Source organism: Bos javanicus, chromosome 3, assembly GCF_032452875.1.
Source record: "Bos javanicus breed banteng chromosome 3, ARS-OSU_banteng_1.0, whole genome shotgun sequence".
In the NCBI taxonomy this organism is placed as follows: Eukaryota; Metazoa; Chordata; class Mammalia; order Artiodactyla; family Bovidae; genus Bos; species Bos javanicus.
Window position 1 is genome coordinate 38,886,359 of NC_083870.1, and position 21,370 is coordinate 38,907,728.

General features: G+C 35.2%; 1 pseudogene; it reads left to right on the top strand.

Annotated features, from left to right (window-relative positions):
* Positions 1-3,910, top strand: part of LOC133245176 (large ribosomal subunit protein uL1-like) — a 48,974-nt pseudogene extending 45,064 nt beyond the window's left edge.
* Positions 3,911-21,370: the final 17,460 nt, after the last annotated feature.

A 21,370-nucleotide genomic window follows, 5' to 3' on the forward strand; every position in this document is an offset into this window, starting at 1 on the left:
CAAGCAGTATTTTAAAACAGTCATATACACCTAAGTGTCTTCACAGGTGGCTGGCTCAGTGGTAGAGAATCTGCCTGCCAATGCAAGAGACACATTGAGTTTGATCCCTGGATTGGAAAGATACCCTCAAGAAGGAAATAGCAACCCACTCCAGTATTCTTGTCTGGAGAATCCCATGGACAGGGAAGCCTGGTGGGCTACAGTCCAAAAGGTGGCTAAGAGTCAGACATGACTGAGCAATTGAGCATATGCATATGTAATTAACATAAAGTCAAATTATATAAAGAAAAATACAGATAAAACAAAACCCACAAACTTATAAGAATTTTACAAATCCACAAATGTAATAAAAAATTAAAGCATATCCTCCCAGCCCCAAATTATTTCATACATAAAGGACCAGTATGACATAATTTATATGTTATCATATGCCTAGAAACTGTATCAATAGATTTAGGAATATAATTTGCAATACTACTTTTGAGTCCCAGTTTTATCAGATGATGGAAGTGTACAATCTACAAAGCATTTTTTTTTTGCATTTAACAAGAATAAGTAGATATATTTTTTACAGACATATTTATGCAACACCAAAGTTTTAACACTGACCAATATGTTTTCATATACTATAACAATTTAGGAAGAATAAAATTGAATGAGTTTTTAATTAAGGATAATAATCTCCAAATTTAACCTTGAATATTTAGTATCAATACCATTCCCAAAATATGATTAACTAACATAATAAACTGCATTATCAATTACTTTAAAGGCAAAGGTAATAGTGTTTTAATGTGCTATAATCCTGCTATACATTAGACTTAACTTTTCAGGGAAAATTTAGGGCATTAACAAACAATATGCCAACATGTGAATAAAGCCCATGAGGTAAACTCTGAGACAAAAACATCCTAGTGGTAACACAAATGTTTATATCCCATGTGAATCATCAATTTCAGAGATAGAAAAGATCTCTGTGGGAGATAAATACCTTCCAGCTACCTGTATATGGATATTTTTAAGCAATATGGCATATTAAATAAAAATGACTAGTCAGGACCCCCACTACACAAAGGAAAATTTAAAAGACAAACTCCAAAGAAATAACTGAAATTCCTACCATTTGAATGATCCAGAACATCTCTATGTTTAACAGAGAGATCCAAGCACCTAGGAAAAAGATGACATCATATATAATCATTTGTTAAAGTATTTTCAAACAATTAGATAATAGAGCCAATCATATTTTAGGCAAAGTGGGTTTATTAGTTTTAATGTGAGAGTTGTAATAAAGTTGTCATATTATTGGGACATTAGGTCATAAGGAGCTAAGGAAATGGTCCATGGTAAGGAGTGTTCTTAATTCAGTATTAGACTAAAGTAAACCGATAATTCTATTCACAGGGGTAAAAAGACAATAACTGATGTGAAAATAATAAAAAGAAAGTGTTATCATTACCATCTGTACGCGAGACAGCAAAAGAGACACAAATGTATAGAACAGTCTTTTGCACTCTGTGGGGGGGTGATGATTTGGGAGAATGGCATTGAAACATGTATAATATCATATAAGAAACTAATCACCAGTCCAGGTTCGATGCAGGATACAGGAAGCTTGCGGCTGGTGCACTGGGATGACCCAGAGGGATGGTATGGGGAGGGAGATTGGAGGGGGGTTCAGGATTGGAAACACGTGTACACCCGTGGCAGATTCATGTTGATGTCTGACAAAACCAATACAATATCGTAAAGTAAAAAAATAAATAAATAAAACACTTGTTCAAAAAATAAAAGAAAGTTGTTAACAATATTATGTATTATTCTGCTTATTTTTATCAAGTGATTAACTTATTTTCATATAAGCTTATTGAATACTTCAAGATTTTTAACCCATGCATATATGGTCAATTAATTTATAATGAGTCAAGAATATACCATGGAGAAATGACAGTCTTTTCAGTAAATGGTTCTGGGAAAACTAGAGTTACATGCAAAAGAATGAAACTGGATGACTATCTTACACCATACTCAAAAAATTAACTGAAAATGAATTAAACATTTAAATGTAAGACCTGTAAACATAAAATTTCTATAAGAAAATGTAGACAATAAGCTTCTTCACTAGGCCCTGGTGATGATTTTTTAAATCTGGTAACAAAAGCAAAAGCAACAATGACAAAATAAACAAAAAAGCAGTAGTACATCATTCTAAAAAGGTGAAAAGACAGCCTTCAGAATGGGAGAAAATAATAGCAAATGAAGCAACTGACAAACAACTAATCTCAAAAATATACAAGCAACTCCTACAGCTCAACTCTAGAAAAATAAACGACCCAATCAAAAAATGGGCCAAAGAACTAAATAGACATTTCTCCAAAGAAGACATACAGATGGCTAACAAACACATGAAAAGATGCTCAACATCACTCATTATCAGAGAAATGCAAATCAAAACCACTATGAGGTACCATTTCACACCAGTCAGAATGGCTGCAATCCAAAAGTCTACAAATAATAAATGCTGGAGAGGGTGTGGAGAAAAGGGAACCCTCTTACACTGTTGGTGGGAATGCAAACTAATACAGCCACTATGGAGAACAGTGTGGAGGTTCCTTAAAAAACTGGAAATAGAACTGCCTTATGATCCAGCAATCCCACTGCTGGGCATACACTGAGGAAACCAGAAGGGAAAGAGACACGTGTACCCCAATGTTCATCGCAGCACTGTTTATAATAGCCAGGACATGGAAGCAACCTAGATGCCCATCAGCAGATGAATGGATAAGAAAGCTTTGGTACATATACACAATGGAGTATTACTCAGCCATTAAAAAGAATACATTTGAATGAGTTCTAATGAGGTGGATGAAACTGGAGCCTATTATACAGAGTGAAGTAAGCCAGAAGGAAAAACATAAATACAGTATACTAACACATATATATGGAATTTAGAAAGATGGTAACAATAACCCGGTGTACAAGACAGCAAAAGAGACACTGATGTATAGAACAGTCTTATGGACTCTGTGGGAGAGGGAGAGGGTGGGAAGATTTGGGAGAATGACTTTGAAACATGTAAAATATCATGTAAGAAACAAGATGCCCGTCCAGGTTCGATGCATGATACTGGATGCTTGGGGCTAGTGCACTGGGACGACCCAGAGGGATGGTAGGGGAGGGAGGAGGGAGGAGGGTTCAGGATGGGAAATACATGTATACCTGTGGCGGATTCATTTTGATATTTGGCAAAACTAATACAATTATGTAAAGTTTAAAAATTAAATTTAATTTAATTTAAAGAAAAAAAAAAAAGCTTCTGCACAGCAGGAAAAAAAAAAAAAAAAAACCATCAATTAAAGAAAAAGAAACCTGACGAATGAGAGAAAATTTTTGCTAATATCATATGTGGTAATGGGTTAATATCCAATATATATAAACAATTCATACAATCCAAGAGCAAAGCAATAGTAACATCAACAATTTGATTTAAAAAATGTGTGTTCTGGGGGACATTGTGATAAGGCCAAAGCTGTGGACATCCCCCACAAGGACGACAAGGCACTGAAGAAACTCAACAAGAATAAGAAATTGGTCAAGATGCTGGCCAAGAACTATGATGCCTTTTTGGCTTCAAGAGTCTCTTATCAAGCAGATTCCACAAATCCTGGGTGTAGACCTGAATAAGGCTGACAAGTTCCCTTCCTTGCTGACCCAGAATAAGAACATGGTGGCCAAAGTTGATGAAGTAAAGTCCATGGTAGTGGTTGCTGGCCACATGAGGACGATAGATGAGATTGTGTACAATATCCACTGTCAACTTCCTGGTGTCACTGCTCAATAAAAATTGGCAGAATTTCCTCCAGGCCTGAACATTAAGAGCTCCTTCAGCAAACCTCAGCATCTATACTAAGGCACAGTGTACTAAGTACTAAGCACCTGTACTAAGGTACTAAGCTTAATAAATCATACTTGCACCATTTAAAAAAAAAATAGCATAACTCTTGGGTATTTATCCGAAGAAAATAAAAACACTAACTTAAAAAGATCTATACATCCATTACTAATTGCAGCATTATTTACAATAGCCAAGACCTAGCAACAATCTAAGTCTCCATCAATAGAGGAATGGATAGACATTTTGACAACGATATAATATTAGTCCTAAAAAAAGAATGAAATCTTGCTGTTTGCAACAACATGGATAGACTCTAAGGTAATTATGCTAAGTGAAATAAATCAGAGAAAGATAAGTACTGTTTGATTTCATTTATGTATGTAATCTAAAAACAAAAACACAAACACACAAAACCAAGCTCACAGATACAAAGGACAGGCAGGTTATTGCAAGAGGATGGGGGGGGGCGGTGGTGGTGGCAGAAATATGTAAAGGGGGTCAAAACTGCAAACTCTCAGTCATCAAGTAAATAAATCATGGGGAATTAATGTACAGCATGATGGCTATAGTTAACAATACTGAATTACCTATTCAAAAGATGCTAAGAAAGTAGTATTATCACAAGAAAAAAAATTTTGGTAACTAAGGTGACAATGTAAACTAGACTTACTGTGCTGACTGTTTCACAATGTACACAAATATTGAACCATTATTTTGTATGCCTGAAACTAATGTTATATGTCAATTATTCCTCAATAAAAAATGAGGTTATAAACATTAAAAAGATTTTTTTCCTCTAAAATCTAGATGGAGAACTTAAAGATCAGAAATTATTGCCTATGTTCACATGAGCATTCATTGAGAGAACTGAGATTCCAATCCAGGTACATTTGATCTCAAAGCCCAATTTGTCTGCAAGGATACCTGATACTTCTCCAAAGAAACTGATAAGTGATACAAGGTAACATACAATCTAGTTCCTGGATTTGAAAAAGACCAGGCAGGATTTAATCATCAGGTCTTATGAATTGTGTTAGTTTGATGAAAAACTGCTATTGTCTTTTCCAAAGTTTCTTTGAAATGTCTTCTAACTGAGGGAATAAGATGATCAATAATAAATTAGTTAATAACAAAGATTTATTTTTAAATTGATTGAAAATGTTTATTTCAGTTCTTACTATTAATTTACTGACTGTTCTATATTAAAGGATGAGAAAGAAAAATAAGCATAAGAGAAAACCTTGTAGGAATATCAGTTGAGGATGTGAGTGATGGATTAGATAAGTGCACAGATTACTTTTAAGTTCTTTTACTTACCAGTGAGAAACAGCCTGGTCCTTCTTAAGATTCCTAGTTTCTATTTTCTTAATTATTCATAATTGTACCAGTATGAAATATTTTATGGGCAAATAATATTAAAGTGTTGAGTGTGACAGTATGTGAGTATCTCTCTATATACAGATTTTTACATTTCAAGAGAAACTGTTATATATCTACTGTGCATGAATAATTCACATGAGGGCTATAAGTCTATTTTCTTTATATTTCCAACAATTTACTTCCTTTTGGTGACACTAATAAGTCAACATAGAGAGGCCTTGGCATCTTAGTTGCTCCTCTGAGAAAGGAAACCCTTCTAACTTTAAAGGACAATGTATTCATCTGGAATTCTTTTCATTTATTATTTAAATGCTCGCTAGAACAATCCATAAATTCCTTTATTTGATAAAATATCAGGTTAAGAATAGCTGGGGAGTAATTTTTCACTTCAACTTGAATAATTGTGGGAAGACAGTATGACACTAGTAGTTTAAATGATACATCTAAATTACTGTCCTTTAGAGAACTGTGGGAGGAATTTAAATTACGAAACAGACAACAGCTAAGCAGAAGCCTCCCTCAGTTTATCTAAGGTCCTACTGAGAATTCACTTGTCATGTATCTCATGCTATTTTTACAATGACAAACTATGATGCTGAGTTATACATTTTTCTTATAATTGCATTACTCTATAGGACTGTGAAATAATTAAAAGGACAAATAAATAATGCCAAATGAAGCAAAAAAAGAAGGTAGTTCTTCTGAGTTTTTAAAAGAAAAATTCATGGTAATGCAGGAATTAAGTACGCACACAGGCAGGAAAAAAACACAAAATCACCTTTGTTAAATACCACAGATTATAAGAACTATCATGCTTACCATAGTGCAATTTCAGTAGAGTAGTATAATAGTTAAAATGGAAGACAGTAAACTATGAAATCTCCTCTGGATCTATCTCTTATCATATCCCTTCTGTTTTTTTTTTTTTCTTTTTTTCCTTTGTTTCATACATCCAGATTTACCCAGATCACTAAAATCTCGGCTCACACTCACACAATCTCTACTTGAGATTGGCATATTTATTTAAAAACTACTAAAAAAGAAACCCCATAGAAGACCAAAATAACAAACGAGGCACCTCCAATTTGTACATTTAGACTTAAATTTATTTTTTGTTTTGTTCATGTAAGATAAAAGTCACATAACAAGCATATATACAGAGGAATACAAACATGAAGTGGAGGCTGCCTTTAACAGACGGACAGAAAACAGGCACTGATAAATGTGCAAATACATTATCTTGGACACAGTCTATAATTTATCTGTGGACAAAGCTATTAAAACACACACACATACATTCCAGCAATAGTTGTTAGCAGAAGTACTGCCTAATTACCTTTTGTAATCTGTATGACATTTGTAATATGAGTATCTAAATAACCCTATTCTGGCTAAGAACTGTCTTATCCAGGAACTGACTTAGATATTTATCTCAGATTGTTTTCCTCTAATTAGCTTATTGACAATAAACACATATCCACATGTCCTATCATCCAACCATGAAATGCATGAGAAATGAAGCAGACCTAAGCCAAACAGCAAAAGCTGAAATCAGCAAAAGTCAGTTGCAGGAGAAAAAGGCATGGTAAATGCCCATTAGCAGATCCCTTACTATTTGGGGAGAGATAAGATCTCAGGCAGCAAGCTTAGTAAACATCAAGGCCAGCGAGTATATTATTGCTATCAAGAATCTTAAAGCTTCTTATAAGGTTTGATGAGTGTAATGGTCAATCAGTGATTTACTCTCTATTTCATTTTAAGCAATCATACTTATTCAAAATTATAAACCAAATTTTACATCATCCTATATAATTTACATTTATCAGATTTTTTAAGGACCTTTTTGGGTGTAGTTTTAGGTTCACAGTAAAACTGAGAGGAAGATACAGGGATCTGAACCTATATTGACACATCATTATCACCAACCATGGTTTACAGTAGGTTTCACTCATGGTGTTATACTTTCTTGGCTTTGAACAACTGTAGGGGTGGCATGTATCCACCATCATATGTATATACATTACTTCCACTGCCTAAAAATCTTCTACAGTTCAGCTACTCATCCTTCTCTCCCCCTAATTCCTGGCAACCAATGATCTTTTTACCATCTACACAGTTTTGCCTTTTACAGAATGCCATATAGCAAGAAACATATAAGAGATTTTTTTTTAAATAGGCATATAGTTGATTTACAATGTTTTCTTAGTTACAGGTGCACAGTAAAATCAGTCAGTTATACATACATATACATATACACACACACACACACACACACACACACACACACTCTTTTCAAGATTCTTCTCCTGTATAGGCCATTACAGAGAATACAGATTATTTTAATGGAAAAAATATTTTCCTACACTTTAGCTTCCTAATCTTATTCCTTTGAAGTCATTCTTAAAGCCAACCACTATCATGAATTTGGATGCATAAGCCATTTAAAGTATGTGCCAAGTTGCTTCAGTCATGTGTGACCCTTTGTGACCCTATGACTGTGTAGCCCATCAGGCTCCTTTATTCCATGGATTCTCCAGGAGTGGGTTGCCATTGCCTTCTCCAAGGGATCTTCCCAACTCAGGGATCGAAACTGCCGCTCTTATGTCTCCTGCAGTGACAAGCAGTTTCTTTACCACTAGAACCATGTGGGAAACCCCAAGGTGTTTAATATGTATGTGTACAGATAGATAAATAGATAACATGTTTAATAATTTAATTTTTAATTTAATTTCCCAAAATTATATTTTCTTGAACCTTGTTTTCCATGGGACACTATTAGCTTTGAAAACTATCCATAAATAATAAATACATAAAAATGTAACCAGTTCCATACTAATGAATGGGGCTCCCCTGGTGGCTCAGTAATAAAGAACCTGCCTGCAATGCAGGAGACCTTGGTTGGGAAAATCCCCTGGAGGAGGGCATGGCAACCCACTCTAGTACTCTTGCCTAGAAAATACCATGGACAAAGGAGTCTGGCAGTCTGCAGTCCATAGGGTCACACAGACAGACATGACTGAAGCGATGCAGCAGCATACTAATGGATACTTCCATTCCTTTTAAAGCTTTATGACTACCAAAAAAGTGAAATGCTTACTCTTATGTTTCCTTATTTAAATACATCAACTGCTAGTGCACTGGGACGACCCAGAGGGATGGTATGGGGAGGGAGGAGGGAGGAGGGTTCAGGATGGGGAACACATGTATACCCGTGGCAGATTCATTTTGATGTTTGGCAAAACTAATACAATTATGTAAAGTTTAAAAATAAAATAAAATTAAAAAGAAATAAAACATGACACCATTAAAAAAAAGTAATATATAAAATAAATAAATAAATAAATAATCAACCGTCTCTAGCATATATTTGCAATTTGAATCAGTATATAGAGATTTGCACACCTGCAAAGTAACACTAAATATTTCAGCGTCCAATGTAATTTTTTATTAATTGATGACATGTTTAGACTTTGCTTAACAGTTACTTTCTTATTATTCTACATTTTCAGTCAGAGAATATGTCTTTCAGATATTGTGTCTTACTTTACAGTTAATTTCAATGATTTTTATCAATGCTCGATTTATAGTGATTTTTTGACAAAAGTTCTACAATATATTTTAAATTAATTGTATTCATTATTTAAATCCTCTGAATCCTTAGAAAAATGACACCTATATAAGTTTCTGATTAAGTCCTTTTAATATCTATCACCATCTTTTCATAGCTCTTTCGGTTCATGGAATTTTGACTATGTATGTCTTTTTTTTTTTTAATTTTTTAGGTAAATAGAAGTTTGTAACAGCTGTATCTTCTTCCTTGGCTGTCTTATTTTATGGCTCTCCTCTGCATCTGTATCTCTATGAACTCCTTTCCACTTAAGTGCTATGAGTTTATGTCTACTGGACTGTTACAGCAACCTTCATTGATCCAAGTTCATTCTTACTAGTTAGTTCAGTAATTGTTCAATTTGTACTAATACTAATTCACAAATGGTCCATTAGTTTAATAAACATTTCTCTAAACTTATTTTATGTAACACATTGGTTTTAGTTAACAAGATTTCATTTTTTTCTTCATGATGGAAAGTAAAAAACTGTTCAATTTATCTATGGAGACTTGCTGTTTCTGCTAAATATTTGGGAGTATAAAGAGAAAAAGACTGAAAAGTATGTGGCAAATTTAGCTAGGCAATAATACTAATAATTATTTTTAATATTTTTACATTATTGTTAAACATATAATTTCAATAACTAGATATGATCATAAAATTGTTTATATTCATTGCATTCCGGAAGATATTTTCATAAGTGCATTTATAAATTTGTGTCTTTATGAAAAAAATATAAACTGTATTCCTCAATTCCTATCTCTTCCCTTTAGTTTTCTAGTGTGGCACTAGAAATTTTATTATTTAGTTAACTATGCAGACAAATACTTTTAGTTATACTCCTCTCTATGAAGGCAGATTGGTCAACAAAATATTGTATCTAAAAGTAAAAAGCATTAGACCCAAATCAATCATTCACTGGAAAGATTATCTAAAAATAATCTATTTGGTGATTTGTTTGGATATGTCTTTGAATTTTCCACATACATTTTTCAGTTATTTATTATTTAGCCTTTACCCTTTATTAAGATTAGAGAAATAATTTTTTCACATATGTGTAAGTTTTATATTTGACAAAACTGGGCATACTTAATGAGAAAATAATAATTATGTTATAGGATGGGCTTTCCATCTGCCTGCCAATGCAGGAGTCACAGGAGACGTGGGTTTGATGCCTGGACAGGAAGATCCCCTGGAAGAGTTCATGGCAACCACTCCCGTTTTCTTTTTTTTTTTTTTAATCTACGGTACCTTTGATATTCTTTTTTTTTTTTAATTTAAATTTATTTTAATTAGAGGCTAATCACTCCCATTTTCTTACCTGGAAAATTCCATGGACAGAGGAGTCTGGCAGGCTACACTCTGTAAGGTGGCAAGGGGTCGGACATAATTAAACACATATGTTGAGTATGTCTTTGATTTTGAATTTTACACATACATTTTCAGTTATTACTTAGCCTTTACCCTTTATTAAGATGTGAGAAATAAATTTTCCTGTAAGTTTGATATTTGACAAATCTGAGCATAATTAATGAGAAAATAATAACATATTATAGGATGGGCTTCCCTGGTGGTTCAGATGGTAAAGAATCTGCCTTCAATGCAGGAGATCTAGCTTCAAACCCTGGGTTGGGAAGATCCCTTGGAGAAGGGAATGGCAACCCACTTCAGTATTCCTGCCTGGTGAATTCCATGGACAGAGGAGCCTGGCAGGCTACAGTCAATGGGGTCGCAAAGGTCAGACATGACTGAGCAACTTTCACACACAAGATAGGGAAATAATTTTTTACATATGTATAAATTTGATATGAAAAAACTAGACATAATTAATGAGAAGATAATTTATAAGTTAAGTGTATTTGGGAAAATATTAATTTAGATCATATTACTACATTCACAAAAACTTTCAATTAAACAAATGTGAAAACTAAGTTTACTAAAGTCTAAGAAACTTCACATAAGTGACAATCTTAATCAAGTTGGTTAAACCTTGATGTTAATTTAATCTAATTGATTCTAAAGATTCTAAATTCTAATTGATTCTGATTGATTGACCCCATGAACAGTATGAAAAGGCAAAATGATAGGATACTGAAAGAGAAACTCCCCAGGTCAATAGGTACCCAATATGCTACTAGAGATCAGTGGAGAAAATTGCAAAAAGAATGAAGGGATGGAGCCAAAGCAAAAAGAATACCCAATGTGGATGTGACTGGTGACAGAACCAAGGTCCGATGCTGTAAAGAGCAATATTGCAGAGGAACCTGGTATGTCAGGTCCATGAATCAAGGCAAACTGGAAGTGGTCAAACAAGAGATGGCAAGAGTGAATGTCGACATTCTAGGAATCAGCGAACTGAAATGGACTGGAATGGGTAAATTTAACTCATATGACCATTATATCTACTACTGCGGGCAGGAATCCCTCAGAAGAAATGGAGTGGCCATCATGATCAACAAAAGAGTCCAAAATGCAGTACTTGGATGCAATCTCAAAAACGACAGAATGATCTCTGTTCGTTTCCAAGGCAAACCATTCAATATCACAGTAATCCAAGTCTATGCCCCGACCAGTAACACTGGAGAAGCTGAAGTTGAACACTTCTATGAAGACCTACAAGACCTTTTAGTACTAACACGCAAAAAAGATGTCCTTTTCATTATAGGGGACTGGAATACAAAAGTAGGAACTCAAGAAACACCTGGAGTAACAGGCAAATTTGGCCTTGGAATATGGAATGAAGCAGGGAAAAGACTAATAGAGTTTTGCTAAGAAAATGCACTGGTCATAACAAACACCCTCTTCCAACAACACAAGAGAAGACTCTATACATGGACATCACCAGATGGTCAACACCGAAATCAGACTGATTATATTCTTTGCAGCCAAAGATGGAGAAGCTCTATCCAGTCAGCAAAAACAAGACCAGGAGCTGACTGTGGCTCAGACCATGAACTCCTTATTGCTAAATTCAGACTGAAATTGAAGAAAGTAGGGAAAACCACTAAACCATTCAGGTATGACCTAAATCAAACCCCTTATGACTATACAGTGGAAGTGAGAAATAGATTTTAAGGGCCTAGATCTGACAGATAGAGTGCCTGATGAACTATGGAATGAGGTTCAGGACACTGTACAGGAGACAGGGATCAAGACCATTCCCATGGAAAAGAAATGCAAAAAAGCAAAATAGCTGTCTGGGGAGGGAAGAGAAGTGAAAAGCAAAGGAGAAAAGGAAAGATATAAACACCTGAATGCAGAGTTCCAAAGAATAGCAAGAAGAGATAAGAAAGCCTTCTTCAGCGATCAATGCAAAGAAACAGAGGAAAACAACAGAATGGGAAAGACTAGGGATCTCTTCAAGAAAATCAGAGATACCAAAGGAACATTTCATGCAAAGCTGGGCTCGATAAAGGACAGAAATGGTATGGACCTAACAGAAGCAGAAGATATTAAGAGATGGCAAGAATACACAGAACTGTAACAATAAATCTTCACGACCCAGATAATCACGATGATGTGATCACTGACCTAGAGCCAGACATCCTGGAATGTGAAGTCCAGTGGGCCTTAGAAAGCATCACTATGAACAAAGCTAGTGGAGGTGATGGAATTCCAGTTGAGCTATTCCAAATCCTGAAACATGATGCTGTGAAAGTGCTGCACTCAATATGCCACCAAATTTGGAAAACTCAGCAGTGGCCACGGGACTGGAAAACGTCAGTTTTCATTTCAATCCCAAAGAAAGGCAATGCCAAAGAATGCTCAAACTACCGCACAATTGCACTCATCTCACACACTAGTAAAGTAATGCTCAAAATTCTCCAAGCCAGGCTTCAGCAATATGTGAACCGTGAACTTCCTAATGTTCAAGCTGGTTTTAGAAAAGGCAGAGGAACCAGAGATCAAATTGCCAACATCCACTGGATCATGGAAAAAGCAACAGAGTTCCAGAAAAGCATCTATTTCTGCCTTACTGACACTGCCAAAGCCTTTGACTGTGTGGATCACAATAAACTGTGGAAAATTCTGAAAGAGATGGGAAAACCAGAACACTTGACCTGCATTGAGAAATTTGTATGCAGGTCAGGAAGCAACAGTTAGAACTGGACGTGGAAAAACAGACTGGTTCCAAATAGGAAAAGGAGTTCATCAAGGCTGTATATTGTCACCCTGCTTATTTAACTTATATGCAGAGTACATCACAAGAAACGCTGGACTGGAAGAAACACAAGCTGAAATCAAGACTGCCGGGAGAAATATCAATAACCTCAGATATGCAGATGACACCACCATTATGGCAGAAAGTGAAGAGGAACTCAAAAGCCTCTTGTTGAAAGTGAAAGTGGAGAATGCAAAAGTTGGCTTAAAGCTCAACATTCAGAAAACGAAGATCATGGCATCCAGTCCCACCACTTCATGGAAATAGATGGGGAAACAGTGGAAACAGTGTCAGACTTTATTTTTCTGGGCTCCAAAATCACTGCAGATGGTGACTGTAGCCATGAAATTAAAAGACACTTACTCCTTGGAAGGAACATTATGACCAACCTAGATAGCATACTCAAAAGCAGAGACATTATTTTGCCAACAAAGGTTCATCTAGTCAAGGCTATGGTTTTTCCTGTGGTCATGTATGGATGTGAGAGTTGGACTGTGAAGAAGGCTGAGCGCTGAAGAATTGATGCTTTTGAACTGTGGTGTTGGAGAAGACTCTTGAGAGTCCCTTGGACTGCAAGGAGATCCAACCAGTCCATTCTGAAGGAGATCAGCCCTGGGATTTCTTTGGAAGGAATGGTGCTAAAGCTGAAACTCCAATACTTTGGCCACCTCATGTGAAGAGTTGACTCATTGGAAAAGATTCTGATGCTGGGAGGGACTGGGGGCAAAAGGAGAAGAGGACGACAGAGGATGAGATGGCTGGATGGCATCACTGACTCGAGGGACGTGAGTCTGAGTGAACTCCGGGAGTTGGTGATGGACAGGGAGGCCTGGCGTGTTGCCATTCATGGGGTCGCAAAGAGTCTGACACGACTGAGCGACTGATCTGATCTGAATTGATTCTAAAATATTTTGAATAAATTTTCCCAAATATACTAAAACAAAGTCAATAAATACACAAATAATAAATAATATATGGATACAACTATTTAAAGCACAGATAATAGCTCCTAAACTGAAACTATAATACAGAATGAGCTCTTAAAAGTTACCTAAAAGTTAGGAAAGACCTTAGATACAAACTGCTAACTGAAGGAAGTGCATCTGGAAAGCTACATATTGTATAATTATAGTTACAAGGCACTCTGGAAAAGGAAAAACTACAGAGATAAAAAAAGAACAGAGGTTACCTTGATTTCAGAGCAGAGAAAGAAGGATGCATAGGTTGAGCATAGAGGTATTTTAGGGCAGTGAAATTACTCTATATGATACTGTCATTATTTGTCATATTTGTCATTATGTCATATATGTCATTATTTGTCCAAAACTCAAGAGTGTAGAACACACAGAGTGAATCCCTTAAAATGATGGGATCAAGCTTGCCTACTCCTTTTCCCTCGTCCATCTGTTTAAATTATTATCAAGTCTTTTGAAGTCTAAGATTGTTCAACTCTTTAGTTGCTCATGCTTTCATTTTCAAATCAAGAGTTCAATGCCAAATGGGATGTCATAAAGATTTCCTATTTTTTTCTAACAGTGCAAAAAATTAGTTCTTATATTAAGTTGATACATTTTGAATTAATTCCTATATAGAGTGATGTACTTATTTGAGTATCTCTTCATTAGTGAGTTTGGCTAAAGAGTCATTAATTTTAATATCCTTTAAAGAAACAACTTGGTTTTATTTATTCTATTTTTTTCTATCCTCTTTCACTTATTTCTACTGAAATATTTATTATTCATTTCCTTCTGATGACTTTATCTTTATCTTAGTTTGTCTTTATATGTCTACCTCTTTAGGATAAAGTTGGGTTTATTTGAAATCTTTCTTATTAACATAGATATTTAGCTATAGATTCCTTTGAGTAGTAGTTCGCTGCATCCTATAAGTTTTGGTATGATGTGTTTCCATTTTCATTCATTTCAAAATATAGTTTCTTTAACAATTCTTCAACCTACTGGTTGGTTGAGAGTGTGCTGTTTAATTTCCATATATTTGTGAATTTTCTAGTTTCCTTTCTTTCCAGCTTTTACTCCATTGCAGCCAAGACATGAAACCTTTTATGATTTCAATCTTTTTAAGTTTACTGAAATTTGATGGCCTGACATAAGCTTTATTCTGGAAAATGTTCCATGTGTACTTAAGAAGAATCTGAAATCTTCTGTTGGTAACTGCAATGTTTCTGTATATTATAAGGTCTAGTTGTTTTTAAAGTACTGTTCAAGTTGTCTATTTCCTTACTGACCTTTACTCAAGATGTTTTATGCATTAGTGACAGTGAGGTTTAAAGTCTCCAATTATTACCGAGATGTATCTGTTTTTCCCTTTAATTCTGTGAATGTTTATCTATTCCAAGGGTCTACTGTTAGACGTGCATATGTTTATGCTTGATATCCCCTCTTGATGAATTGACTCATCAATATAAATGCACGTCTTCTAAAGCTTTTTGTCTTAAAATTGGTATTTTCTATTATTATTAGAGCCATCCCAGCTTATTTTTGATTACTCTTTGTATGAAATGTCTCTTTGCATTCTCTCACTTTCTTCCTCTTTGTGTCTTTTGGTTAAACGGTGGTCTCTTATAAGCATCATTTGCTTGAAACATAGTTGTTTCCTTCCATTTTTACAATATCTATAAATTAACTGGAAGGTTTCAGTTCAGTTCAGTCGTTCAGTTGTGTCCGACTCTTTGGGACCCCATAAACTGTAGCATGGCAGGCTGCCCTGTCCATCACCATCTCCTGAAGCTTGCTCAAACTCATGGCCATCGAGTAGGTGATGCCATCCAACCATCTCATCTTCTGTCATCCCCTACTCTTCTGCCTTCAATCTTTCCCAGCACTAGGGTCTTTTCCAAGGAGTCAGATCTTCACATCAGGTAGCCAAAGTACTGGAGTTTCACCTTTAGCATCAGTCCTTCCAATGAATATTCAGGACTGATTTCTCTTAGGATTGACTGCTTTGATCACCTTGCAGTCCAAGGGACTCTCAAGAGTCTTCTCCAACACCACACTTCAAAAGTATCAATTCTTCAGTGCTCAGCTTTCTTTATAGTCCAAGTCTCACATCCATACATAACTACTGGAAAAACCATAACTTTGACTACACGGACCTTTCTCGGCAAAGTAATGTCTCTGCTTTTTAATATGTTGTCTAGGTTGGTCATAGCTTATTTAAAGTAATTACTAATAATGGAATATTCACTTTTGCCATTTATTATTCTTATATATATATATATCTTACATATTTTTATACTTTAATTTTTTTAATATTACCTTCTTTTGATTTTTAAAAATTTTTTCCAGTGTACCATTTTAATCACCTCTTCATTTTCTTTGCTTTGTATTCCTGAGTTAATTTTTTAGTGGTTAACATGGAGATTTTTAGTTTAAATTGTAAGTTTATTTTGAATTGATACCAAATTATCTTTAATAAAATACCTTAACTCTATCTAACTCTGCTATCCCATTTATGGTGTTAATTTTTATTTATCACCAATTATACCACTCTGCTTTTGTGCAGTAACATATTTACTGTTGTATGCACTTGCTTTAAAACAATGCAGTAAATAAAAAGTTCTATATCAAAAATAAAATATACTAGTGTTCATTTTAGTTTTTTTTAATATTTATAATTTTAGAGCAGTTTTAGGTTCACAGCAAAATGAAGAGGAAGTTAGAGATTTCCCATATACCTCCTCCTTCCATACATGCATAGACTCTGTCATAGCAGCATCCCACAATAGAGTAGTACATTGTTATAGCAGACGAACATACATTGAAATATCATGATCACCTAAAGTCTATAATTTACATTAGGATTCCCTCTTGTAATAAATTCTATGGGTTTGGAAAAATGTGAAATACAATGCATCTACCATTATGGTTTCATATAGAGTATTTTCACTGTCCTAAATATCTTCTGTGCTCTATTATTCATCAATGACCCTTGGTCTTTTTAATGTCTCCTTCACTTTTATTTTCCATACCATCATATACTTGGAATTATATAGTATGAAAGCCTTTTCATATTGGATTTTTTAATACAGTATTATGCATTAAAGGTTTTTCATGTCTTTGATAAGACTGCTAGAGCACTTTGCTTTACTGATGAATAGTATTCCACTGTCTGGATGTGCTGCAGCTTTATTCACCTCTGAAGGACACCTTTAACTGCTTCCAGGTTTGGCAACTATAAATAAAGCTGCTATAAGTATCCATGTGCAGGTTTCTGTATGAACACATATTTTCAATTTCTTTGGATAAAAATATCATGGGGAACAAATCCTGGATTACACAGTAAGATATGTTTAATTTTGCAACCAACTCAAATTATTTTCCAAAGCGTCTGTACCACTTTGCATTCCTACCAGTTCAGTGGTTGTTTCGGTGAAGGAATTGATTTCTGGAGCTTCCTAATCTGCTGTCTTCCATCATGTTATCTTTCCATACTACCATCTCTCCCCCTTATCCCCCACCACCTTTGGATAACTCATCATCTTAGGTTTTAAGGAACAAAACAAGGCAGTCCTCATCAATGGGAATCTTTTAAGTACAAATCTCTTTGTTTTAGTTAGGAATAGGCTTTGAAATTAGAAACAGAAATCCAAGAGTAGCTGGAGGGTTTGTTCAGGACATGAAGAAGTGTAAACTGTATAAGACCTATGACTAGCAGTGTTTCTGAAAATAAAATGTTTCTTTTTACTTCAATACACTTTTTTTCCAACTAAGACCCAGAGTTATCTGCCCATGAAAATGTATGATTTTTTTCATCGGTTTTAAAAGGCAGTGCAAATAATGATAAAAAAAAATAAAGCAGAAGTAGCTGCAGAGTATTTAACAGTTAAGATAGCAAGTGCCTCTGTAATATAATTGGATACTGAACAAATAGCAAACTGTCTCCTTACCACTATTAAAAATAACTTTTCACATAGAATTTACAAGTATATGCTTATGTGTAAGTTTCTATGTGACAGTATGTAACTGTGAGTGTGCACGCACACACGTGTGTGTGTGTGTGTGTGTATGTGTAAAAACTGGGCTTTTCAAATGACAAAAGACCCCACCCATTCACTCTCCTCACCTTCTTAGCACTTTAAAGAAATTCTTAAAATACCTGAATAACTGTCTGACAAATCTAGACATAATAGAGACTATGTAATTTTTATCTACTTAGACAGTTTAAGAAACTAGCATACAAAATAGGTACATGACTTACTCAAGATTACCAATGCATTAGGGCTTCCCTGGTACCTCAGCTGGTAAAGAATCTTCCTGCAATGCAGGAGACCCTTTTTCAATTCCTGGGTCAGGAAGATCCCCTGGAGAAGGGATAGGGCTACTCACTCCAGGATCCTTGGGCTTTCCTGATGGCTCAGATGGTAAAGAATCCACCTGCAATGTGGAAGACCTGGGTTCAATCCCTGCGGTTGGGAAGATCCCCTGAAGGACGGCATGGCAACCCACTCAAGTAAAGTGCATTAAGGAATGAACAATGACTATACTGTCATTTTGGTTTTGTTGTTCTTGTCATAACTCTTGGTTGGACTGATTAAATGAAATTACATTGGAACACAAAGCTCAGTAATTTGAAATGATGGGGAAAGTGCTATATTTATGATTTTCAGTCAGTTCAGTTTAGTTACTCAGTCGTGTCCAACTCTTTGCAACCCCATGAATCACAGCATGCCAGGACTCCCTGTCCATCACCAACTCCCAGAGTTCACTCAGACTCACGTCCATTGAGTCAGTGATGCCATCTAGCCATCTCATCCTCTGTCGTCCCCTTCTCCTCCTGCCCCCAATCCCTCCCAACATCAGAGTCTTTTCCAATGAGTCAACTCTTCGCATGAGGTGGCCAAAGTACTAGAGTTTCAGCTTTAGCATCATTCCTGCCAAAGAAATCTCAGGGCTGATCTCCTTCAGAATGGACTGGTTGGATCTCCTTGCAGTCCAAGGGACTCTCAAGAGTCTTCTCCAACACCACAGTTCAAAAGCATCAATTCTTTGGTGCTCAGCCTTCTTCACAGTCCAACTCTCACATCTATACATGACCACAGGAAAAACCATAGCCTTGACTTGACGGACCTTTGTTGGCAAAGTAATGTCTCTGCTTTTGAATATGCTATCTAGGTTGGTCATAACTTTCCTTCTCAGGAGTAAGCGTCTTTTAATTTCATGGCTGCAATCACCACCTGCAGTGATTTTGGAGCCCCCAAAAATAAAGTCTGACACTGTTTCCACTGTTTCCCCATCTATTTCCCATGAAGTGATGAGACCAGATACCATGATCTTTGTTTGCTGAATGTTGAGTTTTAAGCCAACTTTTTCAGTCTCCACTTTCACTTTCATCAAAAGGCTTTTAGTTCCCCCTCACTTTCTGCCATAAGGGTGGTGTCATCTGCATATCTGAGGTTATTGATATTTATGATTTTATGTGTATACAAAACGATCAAAATATTAACTTCAGTCAAGGTTTTTTAATTTGCAGATAACAGAATTCAAGCTAATGTAAGGAAGGAAAGCATATGCTGAAACATCTTGTGTAATTCATGTACAGTAGTCCCGTAAACAGGAGGAACTAGAAATCCAGAACCCAAGCCATTCTCTTTTTCTGAATTTTATTTTTGCTTCTCTTTTGTGACTGCTTATATATTTCCCCCTAGCATCCATTATTTAATTCTCCATGCACACAAGAAGAGCATAAGCAGGCCATAGGGTCTGGTAGCAGCCCCACTAGACTTTATCCTTTGCTCCTGCAATTTATCCCACACCAATTTCAAATTTCCAAATGAAAGAATCTGATTGGTCTGGTTCAGATGAAGTAATTCCCCCAGCCCATTAATTGCAGCTAGGGAGTTTGCTATAAGGTTTAAATAAGACAGTTCATTGAAAATTCATAGTTTATAGTCTGGAAAAAGTAAACACTGGGGAAAGTCAATGAATAGGCAGAGCATAGCATTTTCAGTGCAGTGAAAATGCTCTGTGTGAAATTATAATGATGTATATTTGTCATTTTCCATTTGCTAAAAAGTTATATAGAATATACATAATCAAGAGGAAACCCTAAGGTAAACTATGGACTTTGAGTGATTATGATGTGTCAATGTAGGTTCATCTGTCCTAAAAAGGTACGAATTTGTTGAGTAGTTTTGATAACTGGAAGGCTATACATGCATGGGAACAGGGGTTTTAGGGGAACTTTCTGTAACTTTCTCTCAAAATGGTTGTTTCTAAAATAATCTTTTACATATAATTAAAAGTAAACATAAATCTTCATAACTATCTTCACTGTCACCATCATAAATACACTAATAATAAAGGATAATTCTTCTAATTTATGTGTTTATTCTAAGGTAATGTGCAAACCAAGTATTATAACCAATTTGAGAAACACAAAAATCTAAAAAAGTTAATACTCCAATGGAATATACCAAGAAGTGAACACTGTAAAACATATTCAGAAAAAAATATCAATAATGATCAAATATAAACAATTTTAGTTTATCAAATTGATACCAGTTACCACTAGGATAAGTTCAATCATCATGAATAATAAGTTCAATAATAAATTCAATCTGACCTTTATTTTTTAATGTCTGCTTTTTGAATTCTGAATCATTACAGTCTTCAGAAAAGCTTTAGCAGAAATGTTTGCACTTAATTCAAAATAAGATCTGCATATTCTACATATCATAGGCAATGTGCTATTTAAAAGTTGAAGGATTGCTAATAATTTGGGATGCTCAAAAGGCTGAGACTCAATGTGAAAGCCAGTGCTGCTGGCACTGAGGCAGTTTGAAAAATTCTGAAGGATAAAACTGAAGGACTCAGAGCATTTGCAGCCTAAGGCTATGGCACAAAGAACCCACAGCATTACCTTGCCTAGAAACCACAGAACAGTTTAAAGGATCATTGTGGGAGTAAGGAAAAGAGTGCTTAGAAGTGTTTGATTTTTAATATTTCTGAGTATACAAAGGATAAAAGTACTGAAATGCAGCATTACCATATCTGAATCAGTTTAGTGTCTGTATTACAAAATCTCTTTGGGTCTTTATAAGAGAAAACAGTAGTGGAAACATCAAGGGAAAAAGAGCATCACTTTTTTCACATTAGAACATTCTGAAACTTTACAACTGAATATGTTTCTTCATTTATAATACAGAAACACGTAGATATAGGGCCAAAGACTAATGCTTTGCTTTCAAATTAAATGGCATATTTAATAAAAATCACAACCAGTTAAAACAAGCTATGAAGTTTTGCTCCTCTGAATTGAATTAGTGTATCTCATTAATCCAGAGGGCTCAGTTAGTATTATTATTTG